General features: G+C 47.7%; 1 long non-coding RNA gene across 2 annotated transcripts; it reads left to right on the forward strand.

Annotated features, from left to right (window-relative positions):
• The first annotated feature begins 4,249 nt into the window (after window positions 1-4,249).
• LOC138452968 (uncharacterized) lies at window positions 4,250-8,795 on the forward strand. 2 transcript variants are annotated; one of them, XR_011260336.1, is made up of 4 exons: window positions 4,250-4,352; window positions 6,853-6,988; window positions 7,397-7,563; window positions 7,791-8,795. It is a non-coding gene; the product is annotated as an uncharacterized lncRNA (long non-coding RNA). The 2 variants fall into 2 exon arrangements; XR_011260337.1 differs by lacking the exon at window positions 4,250-4,352 and adding an exon at window positions 4,394-4,512.
• Window positions 8,796-23,044: the final 14,249 nt, after the last annotated feature.

Here is a 23,044-nt window from a genome sequence, read left to right on the forward strand (position 1 = left end):
GGAATGGCTAGGAGAGAGAGAGAGTCGGCAGACAAGGCATTCAGAAGAGGAGTAGGTCTGCGTAGGAGTGACAGTGGCAGGAATCCACTCTGGGAAGATAAGGGCAACACCCCCCCCCAGCACGGTTGGGCCTAGGCACGGAGAGGATCTGGTAGCCGTCGGTTCGGAGTGTGTCAAAGCTGGTGACAGAGCTGGCCGTGAACCATTTCTCAGTGAGACCGAGGACATCAAGGTCCAGTTCCTCAAGAAGGCGACAGATATCAGTGGAATGTTTAACAGCAGAGCAAGAGTTAAGAGTAGCAATGTGGAGAAGGTTGCCATCCTTGAAGGACTTCCAGGGAGGGGTACAGATCAGAGGTACGCCCTGTGGAGGTGAAGGAGCACTGGAGGGGGGGAGCGAGGGTGGGGGGGGCAAGGTAGCCGAGGACAGAGGAGGAGGGACAGCAGGAGAGGAAAGGAAGTTGATGAGGCGCGGGAAGCGTCTATCAAAGAGGTGGAGGTTGGCCTGAGGGCCTTGGACCAAGACGGTCCCATTAGAGTAGACATTAATGATGGCCTTAGAGGAGTGGAAGGAGGCCAAGAGGACATCCCAACGGGTGCCACCATTAATGGGAGAAGAGGAGAAAGGAGGGAGCACAGAGACCATATGAAGGGTCCATAGGTCAGGTGAAGGCACGAAAAAGAGGATGTCGGTAAGAGTTTCCTTGAAGGAGGCACTGGTGTAGGTGTCGGCGATAGGGAGACCTGGGTTCGAGACCAGGATGTCCTTTTTAAACTTCTTCCTATCAGACTTAGTGAGGAGAGCGGGATAGTCAATAGAGAAGCAGTTAGAAAAGATAGGGGAGACAGAGAGCACCATAGAGTAGGTAGGACAGGAGGTACCAGGGGTAGACAGACAAGACAGAGAGAGGCAAGTGAGTAGAGCTATGGGACAATAAGACGGCAATCTGAATGCAAGCGCAGAAAAACACAGAACATTCGAAGACAGGAGAGAGGAGAAGCCTACACTTTAGAGTCCTAGAGAGGGAGAAAAGGCCCAGGTTTCACAATGCAATTTTAGTTGAGGCAGAAACGAGCAATTTAAACAATGCAAGCAATGCAAATTTTGGTATGGCAGATAAAGGCAAATTTAAACCAGTGGATAGCCCCCTAGATTTGAGAGTCCTAGAGAGGGAGAAAAGGCCTAGGTTTCACAATGCAATTTTAGTTGAGGCAGAAACGAGCAATTTAAACAATGCAAGCAATGCAAATTTTGGTATGGCAGATAAAGGCAAATTTAAACCAGTGGATAGCCACCAGATTTGAGAGTCCTAGAGAGGGAGAAGAGGCCTGGGTAACAGGGTGGTACTGGGGCAATGCAGTTATACCGGAAGAACTGCAGAGGAATACCGCTGGCGAATGGAAGGAGGGTAAGCAGGGCTGAGGGGAGGTGGCTGGCGGTGGCGTCCCCAGCAGACACCTGCAGACACCAACAGGGGAGTCACCCTTTGCATGGGGCCCTTAGCCGAGGGGCTGCCGGGCAGAGGCTGCCCAGGGAGGGATAGTGATGAGGGAGGGGAAGCCCAATCAGGAGGGTGGGCGCGTTGGGAGGCGGGTGGGAAGGAGGAACAAGAGCGGGAGGAGGGAGGCAGGGACACGGGACTCACGGGGGAGAGCAACAGTAGGGATAGTCAACAAAAACACAAATTCACAATTTGCCGGGCACAAGATGCACACAGAGCCCAGGGGGGGCAGCCAGTAATTTAAAAATGTGGAGCTGCACTCACCCTGCCCAGCCGAAGGAAATGGCGAGCAAGAGTGACGGCAGTTGCATACCCCTCTCCCGCCTCTGTGAGAAACACTTAACTTTCTTCCTTGCGTCACTCTGTCCCTCACCTACGTCCCATATACTTTGCTTCTGACCTCCACACCACCAGCATCTTGCGGAATGGAGGCAGTACTCGCCTAAGCTCTGCACTTGAGCTCTTTCATCCTCGTGCCTATCCGGACTTAAACTCCATCTTATTTGCTTAAGCCCCCCATAACATGAGGCTTGGCACGTGGATTTTAATGTATGTGTTGCGCCTACCTGTTTTTCCTGCATTTCTTAACTAGCCCTGTGTAACTCGAGGCATGGCTCTGTATTGTATGTTACCCCCGTTTTGAACTTGCATCTATTGCGTTAAGCCAACCCGTAACATGAGGCGTGGCTTGTAATGTGTTTCTCCTACCTGATTGACTGTACCTAACTGTATTTTACACTGAGCACTTTTGTAACCACGTAAGCCTTCTGTAACAGCGCCACAATGCCGCAGGGCTGTTTGTGATCTTACTCTACATAAAGCAACCCCCAACCCCTGACAAATGACCAAAAGGGGTCACCGGTTTGAATGGAAGATATGGAGGGGAACTGGAAGGCATCATTTAACATTTGTATCCTGTTCTGTCTGGCAACGTCTGTGTTGGTCAGCCATGTTGAGTCAACTTAGCCCGAAATTTAGTGGGGGGGATGTGGGGGGGCTGAAGCCCGGTCAGCTCAATGGTGTTGCACCACTGCGTGGGTTTGTCTTGTGAAAAATATCTTGCCTGAATAGGCTTGCTAAGCACACGTGCAAAGCATAAACTTGTAGGACAGCTGGAGCAAGGTAGCAAATACATACCAGAATATCGAGAACAGGAGAAGACCAAAGACAGACCTTTCTTTACAAATGCTACAGAGAAAGCCATCGACTTTAGCATTTGGAAGAATGCTGACCAGACACGTTTCAACACGAAGCATGAAGTTCCTCTTTTTCTAATGTTGTGTCTCACTTGTTTCCCAGTGCTGTGACTCTGCTCTATATCACGCCTTCACTAGACCCTCATGATGCTGGCAGTCAGGCCACTGGAATACAGGCCGACAAGAGCGTGTCTTTTTTTTCTTTTAAATTGAAGGCGTGGGCAAGCACCCGGTGGGGCTCATGGCCGGTCCCTGCTTCTGGCAAGCACTGGGCCACGATGGGGGGGGTTAGACCAGCGTCCTATGTGAGGCTCGGGCTGGTCCGAGCTCGGCCTGGATCTCTCAGCTCTAGTATACCCACCTAATAAAACACTCCTTTTGGCTTTACCTTTAAAAATGCCATATCACAGTGAGAAAACATGTCCAAACTGGATGCACAATGTAGGCCAGTCTTATTGTCAGGCCTGGCTGAAGAGGTATGGGGGCCTAATTGAACATGGTGGTTGTGGGACCCTTTGCTTAGAGTGGAAAACAGTCTGAGGCACCTGTGAGGTGCATACATTATAATGGAGAGAAAGAAATACAGCCATGGGTTAATAGCCGCTGATTTTCCCCATGCACTTGCACGATCCAACTGCAATGTGCCTGAAGATCCTCTGCCTGTTCTCCCTTGTCTTCTCCCCTTAATTGCACTGGTAAAACTGCAGAATCGCTGTCAGGCCTATTTGCTGTGTCTCAACTGTTAAATGCATATTACACACTTACTCTGCCTGTGCAGACTATTATCATCTGAGAATTTCAATGGCTCTGAGCGGCTTTTGTTTTTTCCATGTAGCCACCCTACTTGAGCACTTTGAAATACTTTTGGTGTATAGGTGCAATATAAATAAACAATACAATACAATAGATGGCTAGCCAGAGGAGCTGAAACACTAAATCCCCACTGAAAAGCTACACATCCTTCTTTGTCAGCAAGTGGCTGATGTGGAGAAAACTGTGTTAAAGGGCAACGAGGTAATAAGAACACTTCTATACAGCCCATGGAAAGTGACGGACAGAAGGCCTTCAGCAAACGCAGCTTGTAAGGCAAGCACTGAAAAGCACACATTTAAAGCCCCAGAATGGAAGTAATATAGAAAGGAATATATTTCTGTGTTATAAGACTGCTGACTAGCAACATGGGAGCAGTTGCTGGGGGCCCCACTGACCGTTACCAGAGCATACTATTCAAAGACCAAGGACTAGAAGTGAAGGACCAAAAGCCAATGATGTGAACATTCTAATGGTTAGAAAAATAAAATGCAATTTTAATTAAAACTTTTTGGTTCTAAAATATTATGTCTGTGTTCTAGGAGCAAAAGCCACTAATGTGAAAATACCCCTTGTTGGAAAATAAAATGCATTTTTAAATACTTTGTATTGCATGGTGTGTTGTTTCTATGTTTATGCTGTTGTGGTCTGTTTCTTACTTTTGTGACCCACCGATAACGTTTACGGGGTGCGCTTGCTTGGAGTCAGCTTGTTTAGGGCTTTTCTCAGAAGGAAGTGCAGCTTGTTTTTTACTTCCGGTCTCGAGTGAAACCCTGGGAACCAGCAGCAATGGCCGATGCGATTCCAGGCTGCGTCGGAGACATCGCAGTCCCAGCAGAATAAGGTGAGGATCCGAGATGGTGCGTGCTTCCCAGGCTTCCTCTCCGGACGCATGTTGTGTTTTCAGGCGCCATGAATGAGAGCGAGGCGTGTGCAGCCGATCAGAGTGTGGAGGATGCACGGGGAAACATCTCATCATAGCCTCCCACGCGGAAGAGCACGCGGTGTGTACCTCGCAATAACGCCAGCGTGTTCTCCCGCCGGCCAGTCTGTGCGCCACACACACACACACACACACCCCCCCCCCCCGCCCGTCTGCAGCGCTTTCCAAGCTCGCCCACATGCACCATACACAAGAGGAGCCTCTGAGGGCCGCTCCCTGGTGCCGCCCTGGGCTGCATGGTCATGCTCCTGAGACCACACCTGACAATTGCAGCGCTTGTGGGGAGGGAGGAAGAACATTGGCTCCAGTGGAACTCTGCCTGTTCCCCCTTTGTATTGTATCTCTCCTGGTACATGCACAAGGCCTCCCCTTTGCGAGAAGGAGCCTGTGCGTTTCTTCTTTCTTTTCTTAGACACACACACCCGGCCCTCCCAATGTCATATGTTTTCCTCGCATGCAAACAAGGAACATGACTTTAGAATACTAAAACGGGTCCATAAGGTGCCAGACCCAGAGAGTGTGATTATAAGTGACTGGGTGGCAAGAGGAGGAAAAGACCCTTTTTAAGAGGGTCAGATGTCTTGGGTGGGCTTGCCTCCCTCTTGGAAGTCTGACGAGTGACGTGATAGACCATGCAGGGCAACACAGGGCAGTAGATAATATCGAGGGGTGAGGGGATTCGAGAGGCGATATTTGCCGTTCTTCCTTCGTGGGAATGCTGGGAAAGGGCCACTTGTAGATGGCAAGAAACCAATGCTGGCCTGCACAGGGTCCATCATTCTTTCCAGAAAGTAATAATCCCATTGATTGCCAACGCGCGTCCATTCAGACTTACGGCGGCGAAGCATCATTCACCCTCCTGAGCACCGGCTCTGCTAACAGCTGCTATATGTCCGCAAAGACATGCATAGTCTTTGACAGAGGTAGCAGGCGAACACGTTTTTTTCTTCCATCTAGCGCTTCATGCAGGATTCCATCTGCTTTTCAGCGCTATAATGAACGATGTCATTACTACCAAACGCATCAGCAAACTGGGATTAGACCCAGAGTGGTGGGTAGATGAATCCAGTCTTCACTCTTAGCCAAAAAATACCTGGATACACCACCCTCAGTGCACGTTGCTGCCTCACTCCTTACTACTGAATCGTCTGCACTGTACCTTGAACAGGGTGAGACTAAGGGGGGGGGGGGGGCACATCTGTCTAGTGAAAGAAACACGATTTACACAAAACAGCACACATAAAAACAATCTAAGCGGAACAGAGGCTTCCTTTGTTTAATATTGGTTGTCATGTGGCAGAGATGTATTTTGCTGTCTACTCACTGTCAACTCAGTAGATCTGTGTATGACAGTCTTAATGCTCATGTGCTTTGATCTACCATATGGATAATTCCAGGGCCAATATGCATGCATTAAATAGCTTTAGAGGTGGAGCGAAGATTACATTGTCTGTTAAACCCACCACTTGAGGTTTTCACAAATTGACAAAACTTGGCTCGTCCAAGTGAAATTGCCAGTACTATATGTTTGCCCCACCTGCTATAGATGGATGTCACATGACCACTCTTATATCAACCACTGATTGTAATGCTCTTGTAAGCTCCTAATTTAGGAGGCACCTATTGCCATTTGAAAAGCATCAGCACCCTCTGGGCAGGGGCAGCACTATTCGCTCGCACATGTCTGTTTTTCATCCAATAATTTAATACAATGAAGCCAAAATACCAAAGCACAGTGATTGGTAAAATACCACCCGCAATGGGAGTGATCAAGTAGCGGGTGCGTGTGTGGGAGAGGTTTTGAAGGTGGGAGTTTGCGTAGAAGATATTGTGTGCGCATTGTTGGGACGATATTGTACGTATGGGGTGTAAGAAGGGTAGGGGCAGAACCAGAGGTAGTTGGGGAAGAAGAGGGGTGGGGCAGTTGAGGTAGAAGGGAATTTGGCCACTGGTCACAGCACTCACTATTCAACTCACAACCTGTCTCAATACAAACAAGCTGAAACGGCAAGCTTGCTGCACCAGTTCTAAATCGAATGGCTGAAGGCAGACCTGTTTGAGACATTTTTATTACACCAGTAGTAGGTTTAAAACTCCAATTAAGTCATTAACTCTCAGAAGACTGCTTTGAAAAAACATTGGCATGCCTGTGTGTGGGGCAGTGTGTGCCTGGAGGGCTCATTGTCCCTGCGGGGTTGGGCCCATGTCAGAGGTGAATACTAGCTTTTTGTAAGCATGGTGTTCAACACATTTCAATAACCAGATAAAATGAAACCATTTGTGTCAAACTAGGAGTCATCATAGGTAGTGAGTTTTATTTTTTTGCTGACTTTCATTGCCCAGTAAGTGCCATTTGTTGCTATTGGAATGTGTAACATTAATGTTTGTGCTATTATTTCAGTGTACTGGGATGGAATGGATTTACATCAGAATCTGCCCATCAAACACTGCCTGGAACTGGCTTTTCAGTGGAAAAAGAGGGGGACCGGAACCACCAAGTCGCTGATCCCAGTCCTGGTTCGGCAACAGCATCACAAGTAAGCACCCCTTGAGTATAAAAGAAAGTTGGTTGATGTCCCTATTAAAATAAATGCTTTTTCTCAGTCAATATGCAAGTTCCTCTTCCCCAGGCATTTCTGTGAGGACATCTTGGGGTCGATACCCATTTATAATTTTCAATAGACTATAGGCCTAAGCCTAGAGTGCTATAATTTTATGTATTGTGCTTACAAAGCTGTTTCACCAAAGCACGATAAAATGTGAATGAATGACCAGTTAGGAACTAGAAAAGCAATAAGGAAACAAGAAAAACAGACCACCATCAAGAGAGAATGTACTTGTGGATGTGGTTTCATTAAATATTGAAATCTGAACAATTTCCATATCTTGATGTAGATTTTTAAGTTTTGAGAAATCTAATCATTTTTCATTTCTTATATACACAGAGGAAAATTGTTGTTACAGACTTCATGGTGAGCAGTGTGAAACCAGGGGAGATTGTGATAAAGGCAAAAAGACTAGCAACTTGGCACGCTACCTGCTGGACTTTGTAGCAAAATGGCTGAAAAGGGAAGATTTACATTGGATTGTCATCAACAAGAAGTTAGAAAAGGTACATAAATGCCATTCCGAACATAAATGATTAGTATATTTATTTGCAGATTGTACAGTGCAAATTGTCTACTGTGCTTATTTTCCTCCATGCATCCCTGTGCCAGGCACATCTTCAGCAAAGTTATGCTTGTTGAGCACCTCCTTTCAAGATCTACCTGTTGGTTAGATGTTTTTGCTAGCTCTTTTCAAGCTATTTCTACAGAATTCTTCCTTTTTGCATTTCAGAATTTATCCGCTAAAGCAACGGAAATGGTCTTTGTAGAACTCTCCGCTGTTGAGTACCGAAAAGCACTGCCAAACAAAAATGGGATCTACTGACTGAAGCGGAACGCACCCGACTGCAATTTAAGGAATACAAAATGTCTTGTTTTTCAGAACATTTAGTTATTGCATTATAAAATGCTACCTGGAGTGGTTTGGGGATCCCACTTGCTGCCTGGGCTTATTCTGCCCCCCGCCGTGCAGGCCCTCTTGCTCCCTGCGTTGGGGCTTGGTCCCCTCCTCCCCTTTACTCTCTTGCTGCATGGGCCAGTATCCCTCCCCTTTGCGCCCTGTGCTGGGTCTGCTTTTTCCCCTCTCCTCTGCTCTCTAGGCTAATCCTGGGTCCCCCCCTCACTTTTTTGCTCTCTAGGATGGGTCTACGTCACCCTCTCTTTACTCTCTGGGCAGTGTCCCCACCTCCCCCTTGCTCCCTGGGATGAGTCATGCCCCCCCCCAGCTCCTTGGGCTGGGTCTGTTGCCCTCTCCCACCCCTCCCTTGCTTCATGGTCTGGTTCTGGGTCCCCATCTGACTTACTTGCTCCATGGGTTGGTTCTGGTCTCCACCTAACTCCCCTGGGCTGGGTACCCATCAGATTGCCTGGGCTGGTTCTATGTCCCTCCTTCACCCTTACTCCCTTGCTCCCTGGGCTTGCCCTGGGTCTCTATTGGTCACTCATTGGCTGGTTCTGGGTCCCCACCGGACTTCTTGCTTGCCAGGCTGAGTCTGGGTACCTCCTTCACAATTGCTCACTGGGCTGGGTCCCCACCTGACTCCCTTGCTCTCTGGGCTTAGCCTGGGTCTGCATTTTACCCCCTTGCTGGTATTGTTTTTTTTTTTTAATCCATACATTTACTCAAATTGCAAAGCACCCAGTTCTGGGATTGCTACAGTCATGCTTGTGTGTTATGTACACAGTTTCAGGTTTATCTTCATTGTGCCTCTTTTAATAAATACAATTTGAATAGAAAGCAGGTGTTTGTGTGTTTTTTTAAAAAAAAATAGATAATATCCCATTATCCTTGCTCTACTTTCATGTTATTGTACCCAAATGACTAAAACCCTATGGAATCACTTTTGGAGGGTTTCTTTTCAGGGTTATAGTTAATATCGGTTTTTGATTTTTATAGGATTGTTTTGGGATTGCATCGCTTCTACCAGGAAGGATTTCTAATGGAACATGTTTGGGGCGCATTAAGCCAAAAAGAAGCCAAATGCACTCCATTGCTTTTGGATTTATTTGGGGATTGCATTGCTTTTGGATTTTTAGTGGCTCGTTTGGGGATTGGATTGCTTGTGGATTTTTTGTGGATTGTTTGGGGGTCGGTTTGCTTTTGGATTTTTAGTGGCTTGTTTGGGGACTGGATTGCTTGTCGATTTTTAGTGGATTGTTTGCGGATCGGATTGCTTTTGGATTTTTAGTGGCTTGTTTGTGGATTGGATTGCTAGTGGATTTTTAGTGGATTTTTTGGGGATTGGATTGCTGGTGGATTTTTAGTGGATTGTTTGGGGATTGGATTGCTTTTGGATTTTTAGTGGATTGTTTGGGGATTGGATTGTTTTGGGATTGCATTCCACTGAGGATTGCTAATTAACATATTTCGGGTGCATGAAGCCAAAAGCAATCCACTAAGTACAATGGGAGTTTCTGCATTTAAAGAGGATTTAAATGTTTGGGAAAATCCAGTAGCAATCCACTTTCAATCCAGATTTGTTTGGTAGGGCTGGTCCGCTGCAAATCTGGTGGGATTACGGGAGCTGCGCGTAGTCTCGCAATATCTCGTTGCTGGCATAGCTCTCAACTCACACGCTTTTGGCGGGTGTCACCCGCCTTGTAAAGGGCTGACTCACCCGCCAAGACTCCTGCACGCCCATTCATTCTAATGGGCGTCTCACCCGCCAAAAACAAAATCGGGTGATTTCACCCCCTTTGCAACACAAATGGTTGAGAGCTATGTGCTGGCATCTCACAAGGATGGTTCCTCAGATATCTCCTTTTGTCGAGCAGCTTGGTTCTGTTCCATGACAAAGTCTCTGTTCTTGGTTGGTCTTCTCTCGCTGGGGTGGACTCTCACAGGGTGAGGATTTCGGTGGCACAGATTCGACCTCCGGTGCTGTTTCTAGGCCCAGTGATCATGTGGCCACTGTTCTGTCTCTTTTATCTCAGTGCCCTTGCATTGATTCTGAAATTCCATTGGACACTCTGTTCCTATGGATACTCTCTTCGCGGAAGGATTTCTTTTGAACATGGCCACTCTATTCAAGTTCCATCTTTTGCCATCACTGGTATAAATATGGTTAGTGGCTCTTTGAGCAACCTCTATAGGCTGGCTGTACTTGGGCCCTGTTACCATGTTTTTGTGGGGTAGCTTTATCTTTACTACATCGCCCACCTCAACCTCTGTCCGATGTACCGCTCTGCGCATGTCGCTCTCTGTGCTTTCATTTGCTCCTTGTTTTTCTGGATTCTCCAAGCCACATCTCTAATGTTGACTGTAACTCACCAATAGCTGAACAGGCCGTTGCTCGACCTCGAATCCGCAGATATGAGAGAACTGCTCCAGATAATAGTTCAGCCCACGCTGTGTGTTTCCAATCAAGGATACACTCAGAATCAGGCCTCCTCGTTGTTTTTCTGGATTCTCCAAACCACATCTCTCATGTTGACTGTAACTCACCAATAGCTGAACAGGCCGTTGCTCGACCTTGAATCCGCAGATATGAGAGAGCTGCTCCAGATAACAGTTCAGCCCAAGCTGGTGTTTCAAAACAAGGATAGACTCAGAACCGGGCCTCCTCAACTTGAGGACTTCTTTTAGGCAATATACCCCTCTGCTGTGGATGTTATCAGACAGGGTGATGGATTACTCAAAAGAGCGCAGATACCAACACCGCTATGACAGGGCTGTAAGGGAAAACAAGGAACACGTTAGTCAACCCAGAAAAGGATAGTGGAATGTTACTCTTTCCTAGATGTTAATTACCTGTAAAACCCAAGGATGGAGTATTTATAGGGATGTTTCTCAATGATAGCCACCAACTAGGGAAAGTAGAAAAAACAGCAATTACCCAGGTATCCCTAAATTAATACAGAATAGTAATCGGAACAACTGGTAGATTCTTACCCTATGGGAGACAGGAATGGTACCAATGTAAGGAAGACAACGACAGGAGAAAATAACAAACGGGGAGGGTTAGTACAGGGAAGTACCCCGGACGGCAAGCAGTACGCAACTAGAGCCGGGATGGTGCACTAACCAGGATAGCGTCCAAAGTGCACTAGGATTCCAGAAAGGAAAAAAAACAGTTCCACACAGGATAAGTCTCTATGCAGGCCAAGGGTCCTCTTCATTTAAAGTAGAAGTTCCAGAAGGTGAGTAGCACAAAGTAACACTGTCCTAGTCCCCCTCAGATAGGAGTGGTGAAATAAGGTATGATAAACAGGGAGTCTCTCTCTCTCTCTCTCTCTCTCTACTTTCTTTTCCCTAGTGCTCTACCTATTGTTTTGATACTCCTGCCGGAGTTTCTCTTTCCGCACTCTGCTCTACGATTTCGAGTGCTCCCGGTTCCTTGCCGGAAGTATCCCATCACTGTCGCTTGAGCCTACATCTTAAGACAAGCCTGCAGTACACCACTTCAAAGGGTTTTTTTTGCCACAATTGGCTTTTTCCCCGTATTGGTCCCTTCCGGGAAGGGGGCCCCAGAGAGGTGCGTCCTAGCAGCCCTCACTGTGGCTTCCTCCCGTACGAGACCCCCGCTACACCACAAAAAAGAAAAGGACTACAGATCCCACAGATCCTTGAGCATAGAGGAAGAAGACTCAGGTGAGGAGGTGGAGGAGGGGAACCGGGAGACACAACCTCAACAAGAGAGAGAAGTTGACAGTTTGCAACGCCACCCACCTACGATGGCCACTCCGGAGCAAGTTCAAGAGTTGGTTGCTGCAGTACAAAGCCTCTCACTAGAGATGCAGAACATGAAGGCGGAGAATAATCTATTAAGGCAGATAGTAGCGGCACGAGAACCCCATTCCACTGACTTACCACCGATGGCCTTATCCTCGGGCAAATACGACGGTTCTCCTAAGAAACTAAAAGAATTCCTTGATGCATGCAAGGTTTACTTTGCATTCAGAACCCGCACCTATGCTTCAGACCATGCTAAGACAGGCTTCCTGATATCCAATATGACAGGCAATGCCCTAGCTTGGGCTACACCATTAGTTACTGGTAATGACCCAGTACTGCAGGATTTCAGTGCATTTGTGGAACTGTTAAAGCGTACATTCGATAGCCCAGAACTCTTGTTGGCAGCCGGGGAAGAACTATTAGACGCACGTCAAGGTCAGGCTGATGTAAGGTCCTACATTTCCTCGTTTAAAAGACTGGCTACGGAAACTGGTTGGTCTGACCAATCTCAGTGTATACTCTTCCGTCGGGGCCTTAAAGAAGAACTGAAAGATGAGCTAGCACATTTTCCACGTCCTGCTATGCTACCTGAACTGATGACGGCTGCTCTACAAATGGAAGCCAGAATGCAAGAAAGGCGAAATGAAAGACGGAAGTTTCGATCTTCCTACACCGCGCCTCTCTCTCCTCTCCCACCTGCTACCAAACGCACGGAGGAACCCATGCAGATAGGTTCAACCCGAAGATCACTAACTCCTGAAGAAAGAAAGAGAAGGAGAGAACAAGGTTTATGCGCCTATTATGGTTCCGACAGACACTCAGTAAAATATTGCACCAAATTACCTAAAAGACCGGCGGAAAACGACAACCCTCGACCCTAGAAGGGACGGGCAATCGAGGGCCATCTTGTAGTCCCTATGTTTCCATGGCAATAGACTCATCTAACGCACCGGAGGACTCCCGTCTAATGGTGGTGACTGTGATGGTTACGATTAATGATTATGCTATAGAGACCTTAGCATTACTGGTTTGTGGTGCCGCCGGAAACTTTGCAGACACCTTATGGGAAGACCAGGTCGGAGCCAAACGCATCGATCGCAGTGATGGACAAAAAGTAGAAGGGGTGGATGGCAGGCCTTTGAGATCCGGGCCTATTCTCCAGACCACAGAGCCCCTATCCCTCAGCATTCACGAACATTCAGAGGTTATTACCTTTGATATAATTAGAGCAGCACACTTCCCTCTCATTCTAGGGATCACCTGGCTGCGTCAACACAACCCGAGCATAAACTGGAAGACTAACTCCTTGAAATTCGATTCAAGCTATTGTCATACTGAATGCTTTTCCAAAACACTGTATCAACAGCTTAAGACTGTTCCCAGTCCTCTCTTCACCACTGTTAGTATACATACTCTCACACAAGTGTTAGAAGAGTACACTCCGGTCTTTGCCAACAGCACTCCATCAGACTTGCCACCCCACAGACCGGAAGACTGCGCCATAGATTTGGTGCCTAACGCTCTGGTGCCTTTTGGGAGGATGTTCACGCTCTCTAAGACAGAGAAGGAAGTACTTAGGAAGTATCTCGATGATAACTTATACAATGGCCTCATCAGACCCTCTAAATCCCCTGCTGGCGCACCATTGTTTTTCATCCCAAAACGAGATTCCAGAGACCTAAGGCCTTGTATTGATTACCGAGGTCTTAATAAAGTAACAGAGAAGGATAGATACCCCATGCCACTCATCCCTGACATCTTAGAGGCAGTCCAGGGTGCCTCAGTTTTTACCAAGCTGGATCTGCGTAACGCCTACCACCTGCTCAGAATACGCTCGGGGGATGAGTGGAAAACTGCCTTCCGTACACCCTTCGGGCTATACGAGTATCATGTGATGCCCTTCGGGCTGGTGAACGCTCCTGCGGTCTTTCAAAGGTTTGTAGACCGTATTTTTTCAGACCTTCTCTTCGTTTCAGTGGTTGTATACTTAGACGACATTCTGGTTTTTTCAAAAAGCATGCCAGAACACCTGATCCATCTGAAGGAAGTGTTAAAGCGACTCAAACAACATCAGCTACTGGTCAAGAAAGAGAAGTGCGTTTTTGGAGTCACAACAGTACCATATTTGGGGTTTGTTCTCTCGCCTCAAGGAGTTCAGATGGACGAAAAGAAGGTGGATGCCATTCTTAAATGGCCTGCTCCTTCTTCTGTTAAAGAGGTACAAAGATTTTTGGGCATGGCGAATTTTTACAGATGTTTCATCCCTGGTTTTTCTGAGATCACCCTGCCCATAACAAACCATCTAAAGAAGACATCCATGCTGTTCGTGTGGAGCCCACAAGCAGAAGAGGGCTTCCAACGATTAAAGGACAGGTTCTGTAGTGCTCCCATACTACGACAACCGGATCAAGGGAAACGATTCATCCTGGAGACCGATGCCTCAGCATCCGCTTTAGGAGCGGTTTTGCTTCAGGAACACGACAATGAGGAACATCCAGTGGCATATCTGTCAAAGACCCTTACTCCGAGTCAACAGAACTACTCAGTTATAGAAAGGGAACTTTGGGCCATGAAAAAGGCATGCGAGGTCTGGAGGCATCTACTACAAGGGGGTAGCCATCCCTTTGAAATTAGGACGGATCACAAAAATCTACAGGTCTTACAAACTATGGACTGTGTCAACTCCAGACAAGCCCGGTGGGCACATTTCTTTTCTCAGTACGACTTCCATATTACATATATACCATGGAGCCAGAACACTTTGGCCGATGCACTTTCCAGGAGGACTCATGCTTCCGCTTCTTCTACCGGTCCCCCAGACAGGCTGTTCCCTAGGAACCGCGTTATCGCCACCAGCTCAGTATTCCTACAACAAGTCAGGGAGGCCGCAGCTACACAAACAGATCCAAGAGGGTTAGCTAAAGCAGAAGGTCTCTTTTTCAGGAAGAAAAGGTTATGGATACCATCAAAGAGCCTGCAAGAAAAGGTGCTATCCTGGTGTCACGACCATAGGACAGCTGGTCACAGAGGACAAGCCAGTACATTGGATCTGGTCAGGAGAGCCTTTTATTGGCCGGGTTTTTCCAGAGATGTGAAAAAGTATGTTAAGACCTGTAGCGTATGCAACCAAAGTAAGTACAGCACCAAAAGACCCATAGGGTTGTTGCAACAGGATGCCGTTCCAGGCCGTCCATGGAGTCATATCACTACTGACTTTATCGTGGAGTTACCACGTTCCAAAGGTTGTTCATGCATTATGCTCACTATGGATTCCCTCACAAAGATGGCTCACTTCTCGCCACTTTCAGGCTTGCCCACGGCCAATACCATGGCCGCGGTTTTCATCAGAGACATCTTTAAACTTCATGGTCTTCCCGACAAAATCGTCTCAGACCGCGGAAGCCAATACATCTCCAAATTCTGGAAAGCCCTATGCAAAGCCCTTGGCATCGAATGCGTGTTATCGTCTGGGTATCACCCCCAGACAAATGGGCAGACTTAAAGCTTAAATGCAACCCTGGAACAGTACCTACGAAGCTATTCAAATTTGGAACAGGACAATTGGGTGGACCTACTACCCACAGCAGAGTTTGCATACAATAACGCCAGTCATTCTGCCAGTGGTATGTCCCCGTTTTACTGTTCATATGGATTTAACCCCGTTCCATCATTCCCCTCTTTTCCGTTCCAACTTCTCTCCCAGCAGTGGATGAAGTGTTGGCTCATCTCAAGGACACCCATGAAAAAGCTAAACTGAACTTGGCAGAGAGTCTCAGAGCATACAAGAGACAAGCAGATAGACATCGACAGGAAGTCCCCGAATGGAGAGTGGGTTAGAAAGTATGGCTTTCTACCAAATACCTACCCTGCTGGTCTCCTCCATCTAAGCTTTCACCACGCTTCATTGGACCCTATCCCATCACTGCTAAGATCAATCCGGTGGCTTTCCGCCTTAAGTTGCCTCATGCTTTAAAACGTATACATCCGGTTTTTCATGCTTCCCTTCTAAGAAGTGCAGACCAAACTCGCATCTCTACACCTCTTCGGATTCCATCTTCTCCTGAAGTGCCAGAATACGAGGTTTCACAATTGAGGGATTCCAGATACCATAATGGTCGCCTAGAATATCTGGTACATTGGAAAGGTTTCTCTTCTACAGAAGACTCCTGGGAACCCCTTTCGCATATTCATGCCCCTATCCTCCTTAGGAAATTCCACAGGGCTCACCCGGGCAAACCCGGGGGTTCGAGAGGGCATACTGTCATGCAACGCTTTGGACACTGGCGTCTGTGGCCCCGTTTGATTCTCCACCGTACTTCCTGATTCCAACACACATTCCTCTACGTGCATGCAGCGGTCTAGTTTCTTTTTTCCATCATGCACGTATTACTATTTAGGCACACCCCTTTTTGACACATGCGCGTTGCAACCTTTCGGTCAGCTGTGTTTTGCTTTCGCTGCCGTTGTTGCGCTTCGCAGTGTTTTCTTCCCGGACCCTTCCGGTCTCTTTTCTTACCTTTCGGTGCTTTCACCGCTCCGTTGTTCTACTTGCCTTTGAGCTGCCTCCCCCGGGTGTGGTCCGCTCTCGGTCCACGGCACCCTTCTGATCCTCCGTCACTCTCTCGCTCTCTCTACTTTCTTTTCCCTAGTGCTCTACCTATTGTTTTGATACTCCTGCGGGAGTTTCTCTTTCCGCACTCTGCTCCACAATTTCGAGTGCTTCCGGTTCCTTGCCGGAAGTATCCCATCACTGTCGCTTGAGCCTACATCTTCAGACAAGCCTGCAGTACACCACTTCAAAGGGGTTTTTTGCCACAATTGGCTTTTTCCCCATATTGGTCCCTTCCGGGAAGGGGGCCCCAGAGAGGTGCGTCTTAGCAGCCCTCACTGTGGCTTCCTCCCGTACGAGACCCCCGCTACACCACAAAAAAGAAAAGGACTACAGATCCCACAGATCCTTGAGCACGGAGGAAGAGGACTCAGGTGAGGAGGTGGAGGAGGGGAACCGGGAGACACAACCTCAACAAGAGAGAGAAGTTGACAAGAGGTAAGAAAGAATCACTGGTAAGGAGACCAGGTCCAGTTCGCCAGATTCAAAGGAGCAGACGAGCAGCAGAGTCAGATGGAATTCTGAGGTCTGATACCTAACTTCATCTGAATCCTAATTTTTGTGTAAGTAAACAAACGCTGATTAGAAGCAGCGTCCTCTCCTGCAAGCAGCGTTATGACTGTGTTGCCGGTGGGCGGACCCTTGACGTGCCACGATCATCTGACCTGACACGTGACACGGTACGGAGCCGCGAGACGCGCCCCCCCGCGCCTCCAAGGCAACTTCCAGCGTTGGAGAAATGAAATGAAATGAAAACATGCCCCGCCTGTTGAAATCCAAACGGGCATTGCGGGAGCGGGACCGATATGTTACAGTATCCGCCCCCAAAGGCCAGGGCAACCCCCTGGCAGCATGAAAAGCCTGCAGCAAGACAGGCAAGTGGATATGGTCCTCAGGCCCATATCCTTTCCAATCCACCAAATAGAATGGCCTGCCCCTGGACCATCTTACGTCCAGGATAGCCGAGACCTCAAATTCCCCCTCCCCATCGACAATGACAGGGGCCGGGTGACGCAACAACTGGGTGCCAGCATGGTATGGTTTTATGTGTGAAACATGAAACACCGGATGCACTCGCCATGAAGGAGGCAGTGATAGGCGGAACGCCGCCGGATTGACAATAGACGTAATAAGATAAGGGAATATTGACTTTTGTGGAAATGTGGCCCTTGAGAAGGTTGTAGATGCACACAACTAGAGTGATGAATCCCCTTGTTGAGAACTTGATTGTATGCGCGGCTGCAGCCCTGTGATTAGACTGGTGATTTTCCACTATCACCTATATATAAGGCATATCATAAGGGGTGTTAACCACACCGACTGCGCTCATGCATTCTTAAAGTCCTACCAAATTGTATTGTTTATCAGCATTTAAGTTGAAAAATAATTACAAGTAGGAAACCATGTGATTCAAATGGGTGTCTGTATTAAAGTACAAATCAAAATAAGCAATAGTATTAACTTCAAACGGTATTTGCCTTCATACAGTTGCATGAGAAAATGTTATTTTCCAAAAACAAATCTTGAATATAAAGTAAAAATCTTTTTTTAAATAAGTTGTACAATTGACTTTGATTTTGCTTCATTAGTCACATGAAAAGCTGTGATGCGCTTGACTTTGATTTATGCCTCATTGGTCACATAAAAAGCTACGACACGCCAACACGTGTTTCAACCTGACTAGGCCATCTTCAGGGCGTAATGGTAGTTATAATTGATACAACCAGCATTTTTTTAAAGCATTTTGTTTATAATTCCTGTTGCAGAAAGGCATGGGGAGGAAGCAAACACAGCGAGAAGGAAAAAGAAAGAAAAAAGAAATAAATTAATGTGTAGGCAAACATCCTAAAATTATGTTACAAGCATTACTCCATTGTTATTATACATTTCTTTCATGAAGTTTTTGTATTATGCGGCATGAGAGGTAGTACATTGAGATTTCTTTAAAACATACTTATTTCTAGTTTATTTCGAATAGAACAAATCTTTGCACATTTATGCACTTTAAACCATTTTAAATGCAAAGTAAAAGTAAAAGAAAATCCTGGTTCGGGAAGATATCTCGCGCTCACACCACACACTTGGTCATAATATCTAATCAAAATAAGTCCAACAACTATATTTTTCTGTAATGAAGCAACGTCAATCCAAGAAGTCCATCATTGTGATGATTCTCAAAAAGAAATGTTTTTAATTTGTTAAAGAAAAACAGCCGACACGTGTTTCGACCAAAGGTCGTTTTCAAGGCCCATGTATAGATCACTGAGATTCACAAGTTTGAGGTATAAAAGGTAGCTCAGTATGCTTGAGCTTGAGTTCACAATTCGATTTTCCAGATCCACTTTTTACGAATGAGTCTGTTAAGACAAAAAATGTATAGCTGGATGCTATGAAGTCCCAATCGTTTTAAACACATACAATGTGCGGTTCAGCAATCAAAGTCCACCAATCAAAGGGTTAGATCCCAGCGCCTCCATTTATCTCCGCTTTGGAGACACGTGTCGGCTGTTTAATTCTTTAACGGGGGTAGGCATCATGACACCCGGGGAACGGTCGCTGGTGTGGCCGAGCCACGCATACTGAGATAGATCTCCCACCGACCAGCAACTGTGATGCTCTAACTGAGCTCCAGCAAGTCCTCTTCACCCTAGCCACCCAGCGACCCCTTTCCCACCTCGATCACCTGACGTCTCACAGTTGCTTACTGGGCAACCTCCCTGATATGCCAGAGACCACAAACTCCTTGGACCATAGCGCTCCCTTGTCTACTGAGGTCCCCAGGATCTGCGCTCTAACTTAGAACATCACTGGTTGGTTCCGCCTGGGCATTCCTGTCACCGGGCTCCCTGTGCATCTACATACTTGCCAACTGGCCTGGCGACTCGGGCCGCCAACCAGGCCCGTCGCTGTATACTCTGGACACCCACAAGCTAATAAGGGGTCAAGCTCCTTCAGACCAACTGGGACCGGCTAGGCCCCATCCAGTCACCCTCACTCACCCTTGCGATCACTCTCTCCACATACTGGTCTCCCAAGTCTGCAGACTCTCCCCCAGTCCACATCATGACTAAGGGCGCAGGGAAAAAACAGAGCTCCATCAACATGTTTACTAAAACACTGTCTAAACAGGCAGAGGAGGCACCGGAGCCGGAACCCACCACTTCAACTCCTCCAAACTCCATAGAATCACAGAAAATGCTGGAATATATCTGCGAAGGGTTCACCACTTTGCACTCCAAACTGGATGACATGAATGGCTCCATATCCTCGATCACAGCGCACATTGAAAAAACAGACAACCGAGTTGCTGAAATTGAAACGAGGGTGGGCGCTACAGAGGACGACTTGGGCTCTCTCCGGGCGTAAGTCTACTCATTATCTAGACGCGTGCTGGAGGTAGCCAAAAAAAATGAGGACCTCGAATCGCGCTCTAGACGCAATCACCTCCGCATAATTGGGGTCCCCGAGGACGGCATCAAGGAACCCATGGAAGACTACATAGAGCGCACTCTACTCACACTTCTTGATTCTCCCAGGCTCTCGACACAGTTCGCAATTGAAAGAGCCCATCAAGCTTTATCAGCAAAACCCAGACCTGGCGCGCCCCCGTGCACCATCATAGCCAGGGTGCTAAACTTTCGGGATCGTGACGCCTTCCTTAGGGTAGCGAGAGCCAAATGTGATCTTTTCTTGGGGTCTTCTAGGATCCACTTATACCCAGACTTCTCAGTGGCGGTTCAACAGGAACACAAAACCTTCCTGGCAGTCAAGAAGAGGCTGCGTGACCTGGAGGTTAAATATTCCATGCTGTATCCCACCAAGCTACGAAATGAACACTCTAACCAGGTTTTCTTTTTCACAATCCCGGAAGAAGCCTCCAAATTCATAGACAATCACTTTCCAAGTTGAAAGTTCATGGCCTCATCACTTTGTTGACGTTTGATCACCTATCGGGAGGGGCGCCCCCGTCCCATGGGCGCAGGAGATCCATCCTTCTGTCATGTGTCTACAGTTCACTCTGGCTCTACGATGTCTTGTTCTGCCCGTCATTAGTAACCTCTTAAACTACATGTTAACGGTTTTTGATGCACCTCTCTATCCTTCATGAGCCCCCAGCCCAGAGTATCGCCGCCAGGCCAGCACACAGGCCCCCAGGCGTTGATGCCATTGGTTTGGATTTGGTTATGGGGTTGTCATTCCTCTGATTGGGGGAGGGATGTGGGTGGGGGTGGGTTGGGATGGGTGTTATGGTAAAAAAAGGCTTGATGTTCATGAAGAAGGCGGAGTGCGGGCCAATGCCAGGTCAGTCGCGTTCTGAGAGGGGGCTCGGTCATCTAGCCCGGCCTTCAGGCCCTAGGTTATCACCTCTCCGAACTTCAAAACCTATGCAGTGCTCTTATGCCAATGGGCGACAATAATGTGATACTCATGAGTTGGAATGTGCGGGGGCTGGGGAATTATAGGAAAATGCGACAGTTACAATTGCACGCCATGAAGTGAAAATCCTTCTTTTACAAGGAACACACGCATATGCTGAACACTGTGGAAAATTCGCCAACGGGTGGGGTCCCCAAAGATATTACAACAACTATTCTGCCCAGAGTCGGGGGGGTTATGACACTGATCTATAAAAGCCTCAAATTTACTGTTAAGTCTTCGCAGGTCGACCCACTGGGTAGATATGTATTGCTTCATGGTATCCTACAAAATAGAACTGGTGTTATTGAACATCTATGGTCCCAATGTAGACGACCCCGAATTTTACCTCCACTTAGCCTCCCTCATAGGCAGCTTCCCTATGGTCCCAATACTGTGGGGGGCGACTTCAATACAATACTAGACGTGGACTTGGACAGATCGGACTCCAGACCCCGCCAACTCTCAAAAGCAGCCTACACCATTCTATCATCACTTCCCCGACTGGCTATAGTAGACGTATGGAGACTTATACCCTGACTCTCAAACATACTCCTATTCCCCGGTTCACGACTCACATTCTAGGATTGACAGATGGCTGATATCAGACATGCTGATAAGAAACGTTTCACAGCAATCGATTCTCCCTAGAACTCTTTCCGACCACTCCCCGGTGACTCTCTCTCCCTCTCTGCTGGGGTCCAGACTACGATGGAACTCGGCAGTGGAAAATGAAACCAGACTCCTTGCTCGATACAGCCTTTATCTCAGAGCTAGAGACTGCCATTGAAGTCTTTTTGAAAACAACACTAATTCGGTCACTACACAATCCACCCTTTGGGAGGCATTTAAAGCCTACATCAGGGGTATCGCCATCTCCAAGGAAAGTGGTATTCTGAAAGCGATCTGAGGAGATATCCGGAAAAGTGAGTCGGCCCTCGCGTCCCTCGAGTCCCAATACACTCTCCTTCCATCTCCTGAGATCCTCGCGTCTTTAGGTACGGAACTTGATGCGTCTCATACTCATGCGGAACACAAGGTGAAATTCCTTGACAACCCCCAGCTCGTGAGAAAATATGGGGAGGGCGAACGGCCAAGCCGACTCTTAGCCAGACTCATCCGTCGAGAGTTTGGATCCCCCAACATCCCCGCTATCGAGAGAGCCGACGGCACTCTAGCCACACTCCCACAGGATATTAACACTGAGTTCCTGGTATTCTATGAAGCCCTTTACTCAGAGGATGAGAGCGTCCCAACAGCGGAGATCGATGCTTACCTAGACGGCCTTCCCCTTTCGGTCCTCTCCTCTGAAACTAATAGCTCTCTCGAAAGGCCGTTTACTGCGGAGGAGCTCTCAGATGCCATCGATTCGCTGTCATCTGGTAAATCCCCGGGCTCGGACAGCCTTCCAGTAGATTTTTACAAACACTTCAAATCCCTCCCAATACCTCACTTGATGGCCCTATGGGAAGAAGCATGCGTAGTGGGTAGGCTCCCCCCTTCTCTCCGGGAAGCCATAATAACGGTTCTACTTAAACCTAGCAAGGCCCCCACCCCTGTGGCTCGTACCGTCCCCTCTCACTAATCAACTGCGATGTCAACATTTTTGCCAAATTGCTAGCCTTACGCTTGGCCCCCTTCATGTCACACATCATTCACCCCGATAAAGCAGGATTTATTCCAGGGCGCTCCACCTCTCTGAACTTGATATTATTAGTAGAATTAAGCCGAATGTGCAAGCTGTAGTTGCTACACTGGACATGCAAAAAGCATTCGACTCCGTGCCCTGGAAGTACCTTTGGCGGGTCCTCGGAAAATGTAAAATTGGGCCCAGTTTTCGTTCATGGGTCGGGCTACTTTACTCAGATCCGGTGGCTAGGGTCCGTACTGAGGACAGATGCTCATCCCTATTTCGAATTGCCAGAGGTACGAGGCAGGGCTGCCCCTTTTCCCCCTTATTCTTTGCTATAGCTATGGAACCGTTTGCTGATAAGATGCGCCAGTGCCACGCTCGCAGAGGGTTACGAACAGCAGGCCAAGCGGATATCATCTCTTTATATGCAGACGATGCCCAGCCCTATATCCGGTCTCCCGCTATCAACCTTGCCCCGATACTGGAAGACGTTGTCCACTTTGGGCGTGTTTCTGGACTCAAAGTAAACTGCTCCAAATCCACCCTGTTCCCACTCGCTGAATGCACACGTTCCCCTCCCGATCTTATGGGGTTCACTTGGTCCCAATCGAAATTTACTTACCTCGGTATAGAGGTGACTCGCCGTCCTGAGAC

This window comes from Ambystoma mexicanum, chromosome 4p (genome assembly GCF_040938575.1).
Source record: "Ambystoma mexicanum isolate Mex_15411 chromosome 4p, UKY_AmexF1_1, whole genome shotgun sequence".
NCBI lineage: Eukaryota > Metazoa > Chordata > Amphibia > Caudata > Ambystomatidae > Ambystoma > Ambystoma mexicanum.